This window comes from Lagenorhynchus albirostris, chromosome 3 (genome assembly GCF_949774975.1).
Source record: "Lagenorhynchus albirostris chromosome 3, mLagAlb1.1, whole genome shotgun sequence".
Taxonomy (NCBI): Eukaryota; Metazoa; Chordata; class Mammalia; order Artiodactyla; family Delphinidae; genus Lagenorhynchus; species Lagenorhynchus albirostris.
In genome coordinates, this window is record NC_083097.1 from 3,963,319 (window position 1) to 3,980,292 (window position 16,974).

Consider the following 16,974-nt stretch of genomic DNA (forward strand, 5'->3'; position numbering starts at 1 on the left):
ACTTAGCCCCACCAAGACAGCCAGTCTGCGATCCACAGTGATACCCATGTCTCCCTCCATTTTCCATCCTAGGTTCCCCTCCCTCACGGCTGACATCTCTGTTGATTAACTTGGGAGCATGACCCAGGGCCTCATCCCTGAGGAGTATGAGTCCCTGGTAACCAGACCCTTATCGGGCAATGGCTACTGCATGTGTTCATTTATTGTCCAATTGGAAAGGGAAGGTCCAAGAAATAGGCAAGTGGACACCAGGTGTCAAGCTTATCCCTCCCTGACTCCAGGGAGAAGAGGTAGGACAACTCCTTCTGAGTCTCAGCATCAGTTACCTCTGCCGTAGTGGTGAGTCCTCTTCCTTCTTGCCTGGGTGGTGTGGCATGTGAACAGACCAGTGAGTCCATGGTCATGTCCTTCCTATAAAGTGGTCCGTTGCATCTGATGTGATGTCATGTGGAGTGTCATATTGCAGATCAATCTTTCTATAAGAAGATTCCCCTGCTTTGGCACAAGGAGCCTGAAGTGCTCAGGTGGTAGTTGTAGTTTAAAGTTATAAAACTACAGGTATTAAAGGTATTCTGGGTATGGCCTATGTAAACCTCTAAACCCAAAGAGACCCAAATTGTCAAAATGGTAATCATGCTGTCACAAGTGGATGTGATAGCACATGAGGTCACTCCAGCTTGAACTCATCAGCTTTATTTATTGGAGACACAGTGTATGGAACAGTCGCCTACACTGTACTTTGGAGGATGACGCCACGTCCTCGCAGTATACCACCTTTGAGCTGATGTCTCACATGCAGCATCACAGGCCACCCCATCCCTCTGTAGGCTGCAGCTTCTGATGGTGTGGTATGTGATGAGACCAGTGCCACTGCCACATGTTCACTGTCACCACTCCCTTTGCAAAGGCCACTTGGAAGTCTGCCTACCACAATATTTAATTATTATTATATTAGTGTAGATACCTTAATACAAGCTGATAGTTTTCAAACTATATGACATTTTTAGGTAGCCTTCATAACTGTAATTTATCTTACATTTTCTATTATCATGATAAATAAAATTGTTCATTCATGGGCTTCCCTGGTGGCACAGTAGTTGAGAGTCCGCCTGCCGATGCAGGGGACACGGGTTCGTGCCCCGGTCTGGGAAGATCCCACATGCCGCAGAGCGGCTGGGCCCGTGAGCCATGGCCGCTGAGCCTGCGCGTCCGGAGCATGTGCTCCGCAACGGGAGAGGACACAGAAGTGAGAGGCCCGCGTACCGCAAAAAAAAAAAAAAAAAAAATTCATTCAACGAATCATCTTTTCTGAAATGTACAGAAATAAAGAAAAGACCCAGCCAGTACTACACCAGAGAATGCAGCTTGATGAGTCTGATTAGAGAAGTTAAATTCACAGATACTGTGGGAGAAACATGCAATTCAGGCAACATTTAGATGTTCCACCTGCTAAACAGAGGTGGAGTTAGACAATCATCCACTGTTTGTCTGAACTACATCATGTTAACTCTTCCATTGCTCAGATATAACGTTGAATTCTCTTTCTCAGTTTTATTGCTGGATGCTATGTGGGACAAAGCTATGAAATCTATTATTGAATTTTCAATAAAAGTGTGCTGTAAACATGTTTTTTTTGTTTTTTTTTGTTTTTTTTTTTTTTTTTTCTGGTACGCGGGCCTCTCACTGTTGTGTCCTCTCCCGTTGCGGAGCACAGGCTCCGGACGCGCAGGCTCATGGCTCACAGGCCCAGCTGCTACGCGGCATGTGGGGTCTTCCCGGACCGGGGCACGAACCCGCGTCCCCTGCATCAGCAGGCGGACTCTCAACCACTGCACCACCAGGGAAGCCCTGTAAACATGTTTTTAAGAGCCTCAGTTATTACACAGGTTCATGTTCTCCAGGTATATATTGTAAGATTTTAAATTTTGTATTTTCCTGCTGACTCAACACCCCCTCCAAACAGATCATGAGCAGCCCTCCCAGATGACCAGGTGCACAGGTGTGGTAAGGCTGGCCTTTGCCACAAGCTCCCTTCTTGTCCTCACCTGACTGTGACCTAGTGACATTCACACACACTTTTTGCTTTTGTGCTCCACCCTGACCCCCATAAAGGCACTTGCCTCGATCTCGGCCCCCACCTATCAGCACTCCCTCCACATGGTCCCCAGCATGGACTGCCGTGCCCCCTGCTCTGGGACCTGCGTGTGTGATAAATCTCTCTCACTTTCACATACCTCTCCATGCTGTTATTCTGTGTCTGCATCTGACTTATCATTCAAACACCCCATATAAAGTAATAAAATTATTCCTTATAACACAATGTAAAACTTCTATATCAGAAAGTTCTTTTGAAATTTAGGACCAAGAAAACTCTTTGTATCACCAGAACTTGATATGTTCTCCTTATCGTAACTGGCATTCTGTACATATTTCTATTTTCCTTCTCACCTAATATGTCAGTATGCACCTAAGCCCTGTCTAAAATTCATTCACAGAAATAATGCTGACTCTTGTATGAATTGTATATGCCTTTTCTTTGGTGTTTCTTACTTTATACTTATATACATATTTTACTATTTTGACAGATATTTATTTAATTTTAAACAGCCTCAAATATTCTAGGGAAAGAGATACAAAAAATTATATATATATATATATATATATACACATATATATATCTATATATAATTAACCAACGCAGTTAAGGCTGTTTCTTCCCTCTCACATTAGCTATTTAGAATACTTAAAATTGTTTGCTATCATTGGTAACTCTGCTGGGGTGTCTTGGTTCATCACATCTGGAAAATAGTTCCATCTTATAAATTCCATCTTATAAATTCTTAAGAGATTTTTTGAACAGTTCAAAGTCTTTGAATATGTTTAAAGCTTTTCCCACATGCTGTCATATTTGATTTCCAAGGTTATAGGTTAATTATGTTGCCTGCAATAAACAGCTGCCCTGGGTTTCATCTTGTATCAGTGCCTTAATGTTTTTATTACAAGTTATACCAAATACTTTACAACTTATTCATTTTAATAAATGGCATCTCGATGATTTTCTCCTAACTCCAGTACAATTTTATACATTATTAAAAATATTTATTTATCCACATTGATGGAAGAAAATGTTTCCAAACTACTGTTGGCCCTTTCATTTTATCTTACTTCTTGAGATTCTTCTTTCTTTTTCTAAAAGTCGAGATAGCAACTATTACTCCTGAGAGCTATTCGTTATTTTTTCTGTTTTTTCCATAATATAATATTAGTAGTTAACTGTTTAAACTTCTAAAATTATTTAATACACACTTTATTGTATTTTAAGATAATCAGTGTTGTACAAAAGACTATGTTTTCCATGTTTTCCTTTAATTATCTATTTAATACATTTATCATTCTTGTTTTTAGCTGACTCTTTCAGATTGCCTGGCTATTTAATCAGTAAATCTGAAAATAATTATAACTTTAGTTCCCACATTCCAGTGTTATTAGAAATAAAAAACACTCTTCTATTCACTAAAAAAACTGAAAATTGGCTGTAGGGTCATTTTATCTAATCATAAAGCCACTAGTAATCGAATTAGCTAAAAAGTAATCTAATTACAGATTATTAAGAATAAAAGTTTGTATGAAAAACTGTATGCTTATTTGACAATCTTTATTCTTTGATTGATTCAGAAAATTTCAGGAAGAGTCAGAGGTGGGAGAAACTGTTCATGTAATTTAGTGAGTTAAGTAGGGCTTATTCAAGAGATGCACTTAATGTGAACCTTGAAACAGGTAAATAAAATAAGAGAGATAAATTAAAAAGGTTTTCTGGATTATGAAAACCTAGCTTCTCTTTGTTAATGTGGCATCAACCGGCCCTTCATCTGCACATCGGAGTGAGGGCGGTCGTGGTGTAGGGTTGGCGCTGGCGATGGATGAGGGCCCCAGTGATTCTCCGTGCATGGATCAGAGAGACCTGGGTTAATCATGCTGCCCCATAGCTCAATCATTTACGGGAATTTTCAGCTTCATCTATGTTTGTCACTCTGATCAAATGCCAACAATATCATGAGAATAAGACAAAATATTAAAACACTTCTATTTTCTCATTGTCAAGATATGAAATTAGTCCTAGTAAACCACAACTAAGAATATCCAATGAGTATTTGCTAGTTAATTTTTTAAACCTATAATAGAAAGAAAAGACACTGATTCTTTACTACAGCTTCATTTTGGGGTCATAAAGTCCTTTGGTTTCTACTTTTGAAAACATCTCCTCCTTCCACTAAACAGCAGATGGTCCCACAAAGCAGTCCCTTTGCCTTTGACTGTTGGTGGATTGTCCACCAGATCCGATCTCTGCCTCCAGAATTATCTTCCAAAAATGCAACTGAAGCAAAGTCACACTCCTACCTAAGAAACCTCTTCTGCCTCTCCTTTAGAATGAACTCCTAATTCTTTACCATCTGGTAAAAAATAAAAATCACTATTTGACCACAATAAGCATTGTTAGCGTCCTTCTTTCCCTGGGCCATACATGCTCAGGCTGAGACCAACAACATGCAAAATGGAAGATGAGCATGGAATCACAACATGATGTCAGGTGATGTATCCTAACTCAGTTTGACATCTGGCATTTATTTTTAGCCTGAAAAATAAATTCTCCTCTGGGAGAAGAGGGAAAAATAATTTCCTACAGCATTCTAGATGTGGAAAGGGGAGATAATTTTTGGAGATCTTCTTTAGCCATGTTTTGAAAAGAATAATTACTATACATGTTCCTGTTGTCATCCTAAATTGTGTTAACATTTTTATTGTTTCTCCCCTAAGTACATTTGTGCCCTTGTGGAAATAACAAAAGAAAAATACAGGCCAAATGTAAATTATTGCTGTATTTATGTTCATTAAACGCTGTTCAGAAATTAGTAAAACTGAATCCTGATGGATTATGTCATAAATCTAATAAAATTGGGCTTTTTGGAATCTAGAGCAGTGACATCCATCCTACCCTCTACCCTCAGACTGATGTCTATGTCATGCTTTTTTGCTTGCTCTCTTTGTTTCTCCAAATTTGACTCAAAGTATTTCTTCCCAGAACCAAGAATGTACCTATTTTCTGAGGAGTCCCATGCTTGCTTTTAGCCTTATTCTCTCAGGCCATGAAGAATCTGTTCTTCGATTCCTAATGTCATCATAGTTCAAGCGCTGCTCAAATGGCAAATGTCCCATGAAGATTTGGACTTGTTACTTTGATAGCGTGCTCATTCCATGCTATCCAACACTCACTTATAACACTCATTTTGCATTTTCTGGTTTATCACCCACATTAGGATTTGATGGAGAGCAAGGGCTTTTTAACTCATTTGTTTGTCCTTTGACACATCATGACACATCAATGCCTCACAAGAAGGTATTAGATAAATCTTCTTTAACTAAATGCAATCATTTTAAAGAAGAGTTAAGTTAAAATATTTTTCTTTTCTGTTATTTTAATTTGTTCTGATTCATTAATATTAGTATTAGCATCTCCTAGACAATTTTGAAATTCATATGATTGCCTTAATTTATCAACAAATAAATTAAGGCTAGACTTGAAAATGATATGGTTTGAATATATTTGGTCTAAATATTATATCACTATAAGTAAGCTAAGGTTTGCCTCCTAGCAAGTAGCTTTTGATACTTCCTAAAAAAGAAAAGCTGTCCAACATACAAAATGTCACTGACTTCTGCTTTCTTTTTGGTTCAGGATGTGTCTGCCTGTGGCTGGAAAGTGTTGTGACTTATTTACATACCTGACAAGTCTGGGGCTGACCCTCACTGATACTGCTGATAAGCAGTGTGCTGGACCCAGGGAGAGACCAGGGACCTGCTAGAATAATGGTCCCTTCTGTTCTCAGGCCACCACCAGGCTCCATAGCCCAGGAGCAGCATGTGCAGTGTGCCTTGAACTATGTCAGTGGGGCTCTTAGCCCCAGATTGGCATATGTGGGGGACAAGCTGACTCCCTCCTTATAAAGTACAGTAAGGTGGTGAGGCTACAGCTAGCAGTCAACTGTCATCATAAACTTTATGCTCAAACATACGAAGTTTCTTTCACTGCCTTTTGATTTCTTGTGTGTGGTAAAATACCAACTCATTTTATGGTGTAGAGCACTGCCATTATATGGTTGTTCTGACTATACTTGTATTGCTTTCAAAAGATAACATTTGAAAAGTCAGGGGGAAGGCAAGAAGTTCAAAAGATTGAACAGTAGGGCAGAGAGAGATGAGAGGAATTTTACTTTTGTTGCTGAGCTATGCCTGGAGATGTTGTCTTTGTTGCACATGTATTCAGAAGCAGCTGATCAGAAAGATTTATTCTACTGTACTGGGTCCTGGCTTTGCCCCATGAATGGCAACTGCAGCTTGAAAATGGAGAATTTGATAGGGATCCTTAGGGGGAATCCCTCCCATCTCTATGTTCACTTTAAGTTTCACCTACAATTTTTGTGGTCTGTTTTATCAAATAAAAACATACAAACTGAAAATACAATTCCATCTGACTTTATGACATTGTTATCTAATTAATATAAAGCCCTAGTGAACTGCTATTTGTTCTAGATGCTGGCAAAGCCAAGTTCAATGGCTTTAGCTTAGTCTCATGATAGAAAAATGGATTATTTGCCAACTCCCCTGCTTCCTAGCCACCCTCCGCCCTGATCCAAGGGAGTTTTCCTGATTTGAAAGACCCGACCTGTCTTCTTATTTCCTTTGTGAGCATGAGGTATTGAGAGTCAAAATCTCTCCTTTGGCTCAAAGGTATTATGCATTTTTACAGAGTAGATTCTTGTTTAACAACAACAAAGAAATAGTCACAGGGATGAATGCTTGAGTGCAGCCAAGTATGCAAAACTAAAACATGTAAGTCGGGGGTCAAAATGTACCTATGGCTTGCTTGATGAGAAGAATATATATAATGAGGGGAAAAAAAGAAAGAAAGAAATAGCACCTGGTTTAAACAAAATGCCAAATAAATGAAACTTTCAAAAATCTTAATTTTCCTCACATATTTTTGACTATCTCTTCAAGAAATGAATAATCTCTCTTTTGGGTTTTAGAGGGTCATTAAAGTATAATGACACCTTGGACAGGCCAAGGGGAAGCCTGAAGAAGGGCCAGGATTGGGCAGGGAATGTTGAGTTTGTCCTTGAATAAGTGAGGATGCAGGGTTTCACATTGTAATTCACATTGTAATGTGAAGTGGGCCCTTAGACACACCATATGGGGTTGCCCATGAAGGCGGGGCTAAAGGTAGAGGTATAAGCATTATTTTCACAGATGGGACCTTCTGGAGAAAGCAGAGCTGTGGATAAAACCCTAGGAACAGGCAAAAAATCTGTAGGTTAAGTTAAAAAAAAAAAAAAAAAACACAAACCATGGACTCCAAGGAAGAGAGTTTTATTTTTAATCAGCTATTGTATCATAAGCCTATACCAAGCCAATAGGGAGTCATTACTAAATATCCAGAGTCAGGATTATAAAGTAACCTTCTGATATTTCAGTTATAAAATTGTGGTGATCTCAAAGCAACCAGCTTCAGTAGAGAGCAAAGAGTTGTGAAAAGTAAGATACGGAGACACCAGCAACCTTCTTCGGGTGTGAGGACAAAAGAGAGGATCAAAAGAGAGGACAGCAAGGAATGAGGGCAGCGTTGGTTCAGTGTGTGTCCTAGTGGGAAAGAGATGGAATATTTAAAGTGGCTATTTTTAGAATAATTTAATGAAGGAACTTTTATCAAGGTGAGAGGGGGGTACAGAAAAACTCATACTTGGAGCTTTTAACAGTTGATGTGTCCTGCCACTCCCAAGAATGTAGAGTGTTTAATAAAACCAAGAGACTTGTGAGGAGAAGGGCTTCCACTGGGAGCTGCAGGCTTTGATGGAGGAACTGGCCAGAATATGGAACTCGGAAAGGGAATAAGCATGCCGACCTCATTGCCTTCCCTACCTCTGATTCCCAATTGACTGAACCCATTCAGAAACAGATTCCCAGGGCACGGAGCTTATGGAAAAGGATAGAGAGTTGGTCTGCAGTATAACTAGAAGACATCCAGTGCACGCTTGTAAGTGCATTAGAGAAAACGCACATTTTCTTAGGATGGAAAACTGTGTGAGATTTTGATCACAGGGTGGCCAAAGTCAGGAAAAGGGAAAAGACTGAGGTTATCGAGGAAGGTGGGCTGGCCCCGTGGTATTCTGAGCCACATCCTACATCTCATGGGAGCCAATTGTTTAAAAAAAATTCTGAACTTTTTTTTAAACATGGGGAACATAAAATCAAACATATTCACACCACAGAAATTGACCAGCATGTCATGAGCCTATCACTACCCCTTGCCTGGAAAGTGAGTTTTAGCAGCAACCACTAGTTGTAACAATTCCTTCAGAGTTCTGGGAGCTTTGAAGGCTATGGGCAGTGCAGGTATTCTTTTTCCTTCTTTGATCTGGGGAAAAAGCTGACAGGTTGGGTTGTAGGTGGGAAATTAGATAATGGCTCTAGTGGGTAGGAGAGAACAAAAGGGGAAAAAACTAACAATTCATGAAACCAAAAGTTTAAAATAGCTTCTATGTTCACATCTCTGCTTCTTAGTGTTGGTAACATTTGTTCCAAAATAGTCCTGCCTATCCAGGGTTTCTACCAGCAAGTAAGGAAGTCATCAGCCTCAATGAATAAGAGTGAAACTTTCTTTCATAAGCCTTCACATCTGATCAGCTTCCCAATCTCAATTAATCAGCTGCATGCATGACTAGCTAGAAAATTCTTCACCCTGAAGCCTAAGGGCCTGTTTTAATTTCCTGGTAGATAACAACTCTAACGTAGAGCCATATGTTGTGGCAGAACAGTGGTCCCTGCAGATGAACATATCTTAGTTCCCAGAACCTGTGACTCTGTTACCTCACATGCCAAAAGGAATTTTGCAGATGTAATTGAAGTGAAGGAGGTTATCCTGGAATATCCATCCCAGCGAGCCTAATCGAATCCTTTGAATTATTAACAGTGAAGAACTTCTCTCAGGTCAGACCAGAGAAAGAAGTTTGACAAGAAAAGCGGAGTCAGACAAAGCTTTTTGGCCACTTTCAGGATGGAGGAAGGGGCTGTGAGCCAAAGATTCTGAGCCACTCTTCGAAGCTAGAAAAGGCGAGGAGCCTGGAGAAAAGAGTCACCCTGCTGACACCTTGACTATAGCCCAGTGGCCCAGGTGTCTGACCTATAGGTCTATATTTCATGCAGTGTGTTGTTTTGAACCACTGAATTTGTTGTGATCTGTTATGGTGACAATAGAATGTGAATGTGTCACACTGCACTTTTACTGGGGTTGTTCATATTCTTATTTCTTTGCAAAATGTTGCTACTCTGATGTGTTTTTCTAAGATCTGCACTGACCCTGGCAGCTTCCCTAACTGACCTAGTTCAAAGGGATTGATAAAGACCCACATGGAGCTGTTTCTGCAACAGGTAGACCAGTTGGAAGACAGGATGCTTTGCACCAAGAGACAGGATTTGAGAGTTGATGGTACGGCCTCAACGTAAAGATGTTTGTGGGTTTATGATTTAGCACCTGCCCCTCTCACTGGACAGCTGTGCAGGTGAGGCAGGAGGCTGGTCTGTCACATCCCCTGGACACTCATTCTTGGAGAAGCACAGGCATTTTGTCAATGTGCTTACAAACAGGCCTCTGGTGTCTCAGGGCCTGGATTCAAGCCCCAGCTTGACAGCTTCCTGGCTATGTGACTTTGGTAAGTAAGTCAAAATACTTATTGTGCCTCTATTTCCTCATCTATCAAATGGGCCAATAGCAGTACTTCCACAAAGGATGTTTAGAGGTTTAAATAAGTTAATATAAGGGTCATTTATTCAACCAGCATGTGCCTAATATGTGCTAGGAACTTGCTAGGCACACAGGAACCATCAGTGAACAGAGGAGAGAAAACTATCTCTGGATATAGAATTAGTGTGGGTAAAACCTACCACTGTGCAAGGTTGGAAAGTAGGAACTTACTTGATATTAATAATAACTATATAACAGGATTGATTTTTCAATAAAATACAAACATTTTTAATAAAAATATGAAAAATATGAAATTAATTTCCTCACCTCACTTAAAATCTCTGGGAACTTTAAATCCAGTAAGTTACTGACTCTGTAATGTCTTCATGGGGTTCTCATTAAAGCCTCAGCAGAGCTGACAAACAGAAGCTTGGGAAATGGACGTCTAAGGGGCTGTTATAGAATTCCACTTTGTGCATGGAAAATTGGATAATCCAGGGTTCTGAGCTTGAACTTCAAATACTCTTGAGAAAAAGTGACCAGTCTATAAAAGAATGTAATTGTAAATTCCCATACTTCAATGGAAACATGCCCACTGGGAAAGTTCAGCAAGGACCAATTTGTATCTTACAATGAACTGAAGTTTACAAATGCATTCTAAATTTGTCTATCACCCAGGGATTCTTGTAATCCAAGACAGCAGAACAGCAGGATGCATTCTGCTTCTGAAACAACCACAATCTCTTCTCCCTGACTTGGGCTCCTGCCAAGCAGGGTTCCTTCCAGAAGTAGCATTTATGCTAAAGGAAATGGCTCTGAGTCCATCAGCCGAGCTGGATTTGTATGGCGTTCATACATTTGAAGTGACCACTACCTGATACATGCTCACACATCTGTGTTTCATAGGTCGAGATATACCTATAGATATCTCTGTGTGTGTGTGTGTGTGTGTGTGTGTTAAAATCTTTTAAGAAATCTATCCCATTTTAAATAGTTCAAATATTTGGAAAAAATTAGCTAGGAATTTGAAATATGGTTGGTATCTATTTTAGAACCTGCTAAAAATACATTTTTGTTCAGATGGCCACCATTCATTTCACTATGTCAGTATATCCTCTGTGGTACGTTTGCAGCTGGTTACTTGCCAGTGTAAAATATAAGCAATTTGAGTCCTTCATAAGAGTGTGTTTGACATATTTTAACAGTTTCACTCTCCTCTCCTGATGATGCAGTGGTCCTGTGCTCAAGATTTCATTCTATGGCTGGCTTTAGAATTTAGAAAAACAGGCACACTGTAATTATTACAGAGTCCCACACCTCTGAGAGAATATAGGAAAAATCAGGGCTCACATACTAGCAATGGTACAGCCAAAGTTTAGATGAACTCTCAAAGTTCCGTGGTATAGTCATAGGTATGAACAGACAATTACCTAAAGACTTATCTATTGGTCAGTCCTTTATCCATCCACCTAAAACGGGGCCAAGCTAAGGATCAAGGTTGAAGGATGAGTGTAGGGGTGTGTGTGTGCAGGGGGCGTATACACACACATACATACAAGTTTATGTGTATATACACATACATCAATGTGTGCATGTGTGTAGTAGGTATCCTTCTCTCTTTTGCTCTGTCTTTTCATCCACACATTTCTTTTGCTTCAGAATCATGTGATAAAATTGCCAAAAATCTGCTCAAAGATCTCAGGTTATTCACACCCATGTAGGCAACTGTTAAACCCCAGGATCCTGCACCAGTGTAGTCTCTGTACAGATGCCATGAGGAACAGCTTTCTGGTATGACATAGAGCATAGCAGAGCTGGCAAGAAGGAAACTGTCATCACTGAGCAACTGCCACCCTCAGTTGTTCTTGTCTAATCCTTACAAAACGCACATTTAGAAGCTCAGGCTTGAGTCTGAGCCCTAGAACTCTGAGCCTGGGTTTCCTCATCTATTAAACAGCAGTAGCAATTGTTCTCCTGTCTGGAAAAGCTAGAGGATGAGAATGAGGTAATGGATGCACAGAGTCTTCTTAATACTGTAATGAATCTAGAGATGCTTGCATGCCCTGCCTGAACCCCTGTGTCCAGTGATGCCTTAGATCCTGGGAATGAGCAAGGAAGGATCCCAGGCCCTCGGGGTTTGAACCACAAGGAATCCCTAGGGAGGCTCCCAGCCAAGCCCCTGGGGTGAGCTGAGAATGTCATGTGGGTAAAAGACTGCAGTCAGAGGACAGAGCCAAGGCTTGGGAGCTAAGCAGAGCCTGGAGGGACCCCATGGGCTTGGAAGTGTGCAGAGGGCTGGGTAATCAGAGGATGAGACTGGAGCTGATCTTCCCCAGTGGGTGCATCAGACTAACTCAGAGAAATCGAGTTGGGGCAGGTTTTCTCCCAACAACTGACAACATTTGATCTTCATTTTCAGGCTCAATTTCCCCCTACCTACATGATCAGTTCTCCTGAAGCCAGGGCAGGATAAGAATTACAGTCAAGGGTACAGGAAGGCAGGTTTGAGCTGACCTGACAGTGACAGTTCTGCTGTTTGGACAGAGGATGCTCATTCTACCCTTCTGATGTCATTCCCTGTCTGAAAACCTCAACTTTTTTCTGTGTCCTGTCTTCCAGGGTGTCTAGAGTCATGTGTGGGTGCCTCTCAGTCCATCCTTAGCAGGACCTGACCCTTTGTGTCATGGAAGCAGGATTTAAAGCAGAAAATTTCTCAGAAATGCCTGGCAATGCACTTACCCATTTATTTACCCTTTGCTTTGATTTAGAGCAAATGGCTTCTTTTTGCTGTTTTTTTTTTTTTATTGTAAGATGCTGTGCTTTTGAGTAAGACTTTCAGTGTGCACTTCTTCTGATGTTACCATTTGGATTTCCTGCTCCCATCTTTACACCTGCATTCATACTTAGAAACATTTCAAATCTTTGTAATTGGACATCAGAGAACTTCAAGGTGAGAGATGACAGATGTGACATCTTAAGTGTGACCCTTCACCAATCTGGGGTACCACCATACCTGGACCCAACATAAGCTCTGCTTCTTCTTCTTCTTTTTTTTAATATCTTTATTGGAGTATAATTGCTTTACAATGTTGTGTTAGTTTCTGCTGTATAACAAAGTGAATCAGCTATACATATACATATATCCCCATATCCCCTTCCTCTTGCATCTTCCTCCAACCCTCCCTATCCCACCCCTCTAGGTGGTCACAAAGCACCCAGCTGATCTCCCTGTGCTATGCAGCTGCTTCCCATTAGCTATCTATTTTACATTTGGTAGTGCATATATGTCAATGCCACTCTCTCACTTTGTCTCAGCTTACACTTCCCCCTCCCCATGTCCTCAAGTCCATTCTCTAGGTCTGCGTCTTTATTCCTGTCCTGCTCCTAAGTTCTTAAAAAACATTTTTTTTTTTAGAATCCATATATATGTGTTAGCATACGGTATTTGTTTTTCTTTTTCTGACTTACCTCACTCTGTATGACAGATTCTAGGTCCATCCACCTCACTACAAATAACTCAATTTCATTTCCTTTTATGGCTGAGTAATATTCCATTGTATATATGTGCCACATCTTCTTTATCAATTGATCTGTCGATGGACACTTAGGTTACTTCCATGTCCTAGCTATTATAAATAGTGCTGCAATGAACATTGTGGTACATGACTCTTTTTGAATTATGGTTTTCTCAGGGTATATGCCCAGTAGTGGGATTGCTGGGTCCATGGTAGTTCTATTTTTAGTTTTTTTAAGGAACCTCCATACTGTTCTCCATAGTGGCTGTATCAATTTACATTCCCACCAACAGTGCAAGAGGGTTCCCTTTTCTCCACACCCTCTCCAGCATTTATCGTTTGTAGATTTTTTGATGATGGCCATCCTGACTGGTGTGAGGCAATACCTCACTGTAGTTTTGATTTGCATTTCTCTAATGATTAGTGGTGTTGAGCATTCTTTAATGTGTCTGTTGTCAATCTGTATATCTTCTTTGGAGAAATGTCTATTAGGTCTTCTGCCCGTTTTTGGATTGGGTTTTTGGTTTTTTGATATTGAGCTGCATGAGCTGCTTGTATATTTTTGAGATTAATCCATTGTCAGTTGCTTCATTTGCAAATATTTTCTTCCATTCTGAAGGTTGTCTTTTCATCTTGTTTATGGTTTCCTTTGTTGTGCAAAAGCTTCTCTGCTTCTTTACTCTGTCTTTGTTCCTGAAATAAAGAGATGAAGTTCTTGAAGCTGGGGACCATATGTTGATAGACACAGTAGTTTTGGTCCAATTCTACAGAAAATTCAGGTGATTCAACAATCAGATCTTTCCCTTAGTTTTATTCTTGGGCTGCTAAATGGCTTCAATTAGAACCATTTGCTCTCAGCTTTATGTGGTCTGTCTACCACCAGCTGCACGTCTCAGATGGGAACATCCTGGCAAAGACCAGTTCCCACAGATGCTTCTTGGTCAAATGTTTTCTTGTGGATGGTGAATCAAGAAAGGTAGAACCTTGATAATACTGACAGTTTCTTCAAGGGCTCTGAATTGAGACAGGTAGAACCTTGATAATACTGACAGTTTCTTCAAGGGCTTTGGCCAAAAAGTGACTCTGAGTGGAGCACTCTCCTCTCGTGCTTACAGCTGCAATGGCGTTCTCAGAAGTAGCTCTCAGGTGAGCTTTGGAGGCTGTGTTGCAAACTGCTACACACAAGCTACTTCTGATTTTTAGGACCAGAGTTCAATGTCACAGGACAATTGAGCTTGGGCCGTGAGCTTGGAATTCCTACATCGCTCAGCTAGCTGCAACCGTTGTCAGCCCTGACTCTTCCTTTTAGTTAAAAAAAATTACCATGAATTAAAAACAAGCCTACCCAAATTTGTATAAGTTTTTCTCAGTCCTGACTAAGGCATATGTAGGTTATTTTTCTGGGTACTTTTGCATGAGCATTCTAATGATGGAGTGTAATTTGTTTGAGTTTCAGCTATGGAGAAGAGCCAAGATTCACTAACCTGGGTATATATCTTTGGTATAATTGTGTCTTGCTCGATTTCTTTGAAATTCACTCTGCTTTTCCTGAAAAGCTATCTTCTCAATCTCTTTGGTTTGTGTCTGCAAATCTCAATGACCTGAAAACATAAAGGGAGCTGATTCATAGGTTTTGGAAAACTTTGCAAAGAGGCTCTCATTTGGCTGGGTTCCTTTGTCAGGGGCCCGAATCTGATCCCACTCCCCGAGAGGAGTGTGACGGAGACTCTGACTCGGGTCCTTTTCAGCCCCTCCTGGGAGTGATTATTGAAAGAACAACCCTACCACACTCAAATCCGTAATTGTCTTGGATAGTATTTTTTCCTAAAGTTTCTCATAAGTTCTTTGTAGGTAAACTTGCCTCATCAGCCAAGGAACTGTCCAATTTCCATGAGGTTAAATGATTTCCCCGAAGACTATTAAATCTTAATCCAATTTCAGTAGAACAATCTCGTTCTATTGAATTCATTACAGAAATGTTTCCAAGCTTTAATTGTACGTGCCTATCTAGAAGGATGGTTTTATGTTCATCAAGTTGAAAGAAAACTCTTTCACTTTCAAAATGTTGGGAAACATTTATGCTCCTCATTCTTGTCTTATTTAAATATGCAATTTGTAGAATATACCTTGTTGCTGAAACTATTAGTAAATCAGATTAGTACATTCCAGGACTTAAACTAACCTAAATATAAAAAGTATTTTAAAAAGCTATATTGTAGGTTTGGAAAATAGATAGTGTTTGTTTGTAAACTATAACATTAAAAAGGGACGATTAGATTCCCTCTTTATTAGGCCTGGTAGGAAAAAAAAAACAGGCTATGCAAGCCATGTGGTCACATACATGTCAAAAATAAAGAGTTTTTTTTTGTGTGTAGGAGCTGGAAGGATAGTAAAGGTTTTTGGAAGAGCAGAGCAGAGAGTGCCACACTTCCAGGGAAGCACCCGCTCCTGTACACGTTGCAGCAGCCGTCCAAGATATCTGTTTACCATTGAGGGGGCACATCAACTGAGGTTGGTGAGAACCTAGGACACTCTTTCAGATGCCAGTGCCTATCCAAGTGCAGAGTGGCCACTTAAAGGAAATCACAGATGACTGCAGGGCATGACAGGCGTTCAAAGGTGGCTTTGAGGAGGCACCTAGTCAGAGTGGGAACAATAAAAGGGATACCAGTGTGTATGTTGTAGGTGAGAGTTTAATTTGTACTCAGCCTAGTTCTCCAAACAGAGGCTGTCTTTGCTTTATACAAGCATTGTGTGCCACCTGCAAGAACCCTGGCCATACACACGTAACATGTCTTGTCCTGTGAGCCACAGTCCTACAAAGCATTGTCCCACCAAAAACGTCATTTGCCTCTGTTGAAAAATGCAGAATCCATCTATTAGCTGCCTCCTCCAATTTCCCTGTATGTCACAGTCATCACCATTTTTCCCAAATCACCCTAACCCCAAGTGCTAAGTCATATCTTGATCATTGCTGCTGTTGATCAGCTAATCGGTACCCAAGTACAGACATTCATCTCTAAAGGTCCTTCTTCCCAGCTCTTCCAGGCCAATTAGTCTTCCCAAGTCCGTTAGCCCAAGTGTGGGCAATACCAATATTCAGTGCTGCTCATCCGAAATGTAACATATGTAATGTTATATCCAATATTCACATTGTTAAACTATTCCTAGTCTGTCCATCTTATTCCTCTTGTTTCCTCAAGTAGATCAAACTTCATGTCCCCACATCCTTGCTAGATGAGTGACCCCTAGGGGATGATCATCATCAGAGCTGGTTTATAAATCACAACTCTGACCCACATTAATGTATGATGTTCAGCCAACTACTTGAACTTCTCAGCATATCAATAACAACCTGTGTGACACACATCAATCATCCTCCCCGAACCAGAAAAGATGTCCTTCTAATACTATCACTCCTGTTCCAGATAGGTCTGCTTTTGGGGTCCCACCACCTCACCCAAAATCTCCATCCAGGCATCTGGTCAACCTCTGTTATTGCACATTTTGTGCCCACTATCCACCTTCTCCAGGGTCTCTCATTGCCTAGAACAACACTGTTCAATGTAAATATAAAATTAAGTGAGATATTTTACATTCTCTTTCTGCACCACGTCTCTGAAATCCACTGTGTGTTTCTCACTTACAGTAAATCTCAGTTCA